Consider the following 2,854-nt stretch of genomic DNA (forward strand, 5'->3'; position numbering starts at 1 on the left):
GAACTTTTTTATAAAGTACAGCCTATATCTGTACTAAATTGTCTGCAGGCTCTCTGAAAATTGATGTAAGGCTCTTTGATGTAGCAAAAGAGCTTTCATGTGGGCTTTGGGCAAAAACTATAAAGCGAACTAGCAAGTGTTTGGGGGCAAAGGTAAGACCTACAATGGACTACTTAAGGCTTTAAGGGAAAGCTATAGATTTCTTGGGAAACTGATACTTTTGCAAAAACAGAAGAGAAGGAAACATTTCCTAACTAATATTATGAAGCCACCATTATTCTGATCCAAAGCCAGATAAAGACTTTTTTTTTTTTTTTTTTAAGATTTATTTACTTGACAAACATCACAAGTAGGCAGAGAGGCAGGCAGAGAGAGAGAGGAAAGGAAGCAGGCCCCCTGCAGACCAGAAAGCCCAATGCAGGGCTCGATCCCAGGATACTGGGATCATGACCTGTGCCAAGGCAGAGGCTTTAACCCAGAGCCATCCTGGCGCCTGCAGATAAAGACATCTGGAGAGGAATAAAAGAGAGACTGTGAACTAGAGAGCTCCAGGCATTTGTTCTCCCATTCTTATACCAATAAGCAATAACAAAGACCAAATTATCACTGAGATATTAATTCTCACAGCCAGTTAGGAAGCTGCAATAACCAAACAAACACTGAAACAAGCAAAAGCTAAACTCAAATATAAGAAATTTCATGACATCTTCATCTCACCCTTAAATTACATCTTTCCCCAGTAAAGCTAAAACCAGTAGTAACTCCAGTAGAGACAAAGCCACCCATTTCTGGTCTTCCTCTGAGTTAGAAGAACAACTTGTTTGTAATATTCTGGTTTGTATGGGGCTACTCTGGGGAATGCTATCTGTTCACTTAACTCAAAAATGATGATGGGAAGAGTGCCATAATTTGGGTATCAAGTTGGAGGCTACTTAAAATAAAGGAAGATGCCATGGTGTGTGCAAAGTTGTAGAGATGCTGCAAACCCATGGTTAACTCGAGATTACAGGAAAAGACACAGAATAGAAAGTGAACTGAAAAAACTGGAGGAAGAGAGAGAGAGAGAGAGAGAGAATCTGAAGCAGGTTCCACACCCAATGTAAAGCTGCAGGTAGGGCTCCATTGCACCACCCTGAGATCATAACCTGAAGCAAAATTAACAGTTGGACACTCAACCAACTGAGTCACCTAGGTGAGCCCATTTACATTTTTCAGTAATTACACTGAGGAAAAAATACTATTGCTACTCTGCATGCTATCAGACTAAAGCTCAGTAAGAAAATCTAGAGCTTGAACAATAAATACTATGACACAACTGGACTTAAAAGACAAAGACAACAGGTTCCTGGGTGGCTCAGTGGGTTAAAGCCTCTGCCTTCGGCTCCGGTTATGATCCCAGGGTTCTGGGATCAAGCTCCGCACTGGGTGCTCTGCTCCGCAAAGAGCCTGCTTCCTCCTCTCTCTCTGCCTGCCTCTTTGCCTACTTGTGCTCTTTGTCTGTCAAATAAATAAATAAATAAAACTAAGAACAAAAACAAAAACAAAAACAACAAGAATACCCACCAACACCTCAATATGTATCCTTCTCTAGTGAACATAAGACCATATAATTAGACCATCAAATAAGTCTTAATACATTTGAGATCATCTTTTCCTGTCACAATGAATCAAGCTAGAAATCAATAGCTGAAGAAATCAGAAAAAAATCCACAAATAAATCCACAAAGTTAAATGATATAATCTTAACTACCCAATGGGTCAAAGAGAAAATCAAAGAAATTAGTAACTATCTCGAAAGAAGAAAAATAAGACAATTAAAATAAATAAATATAAAATAAATAAGAAATAAAATAAATGAAAAATAATTCAATTTAAAAAACATACAAAACTTATGGGATAAAGTTCTTAGCAATGTTAAAATTCTAGTTTTTGCTACAAGTTTTCATTTAAAAAGATAATAGATCTCAAAACCAAGAACCCAAACTTACTCCTTACAGAACAAAGATAAGAACAAACTTAAACCCAAAGCTAGGAGAAGGGAGATAAATAGTAGACTTAAAGCATATAAACAACATAGAGAATGGAAAAATAGAGAACATCAAAGAAAACTGTAAGTTTGGTCTTTGAAAAGACCAAATTAACCCCTGAAAACACTAATACAGTGTATGTTAAGTAAATTGAATTTAAATAAACAATTTAAAAGAACTAACAAAACTTTAACTAGATTAAAAACTGGATAAACGAATGAGATGTATATATTCCTAGAAATATAACCTATCAAGATTTATAAAAAAAATTTTAAAAATCTGAACAGATCCATAGCTAATAAGACTGAATCAGGAATCAAAATTTCCCAACAAAGAAAAGCAAGCCTAGTATGTGATGTCTTCATTGCTGACTTATACCAAACATTTAAAGAACACCAATTCTTTTCATACTCTTCAACAAAATCGAAAAGCAAAGAAAACTTCCAAAATTATTCCAATGCCAGTATTACTTTGATACCAAAGCCAAACAAAAGCACTACAAGAAAACTACAAATGAGTATCCCTGATAAATATTGATCTTAAAATCCTTAACAAGTTACTAACATATTTCAAAGCAAAATTAAAAAATTACATACCACAACCAAGTGCAATTTACTCATAGAATATCAGGTTCATTCAACATGTCAGTGTCAATCAATATAAGAAACCACACTGAAAGAAATTCAGAGAAGAAAACCCACATACTCATCTCCACTGTTGCAAATAAAATCAGCTGATAAATTTAATACCCTTTCAGGATTTAAAAAAAAAAATCAGTATTTCAGGAACAGAAGATAATAAGGCTATATATGAAAAGTCCACATTCA

This window comes from Mustela erminea, chromosome Y (assembly GCF_009829155.1).
Source record: "Mustela erminea isolate mMusErm1 chromosome Y, mMusErm1.Pri, whole genome shotgun sequence".
Classification (NCBI taxonomy): domain Eukaryota; kingdom Metazoa; phylum Chordata; class Mammalia; order Carnivora; family Mustelidae; genus Mustela; species Mustela erminea.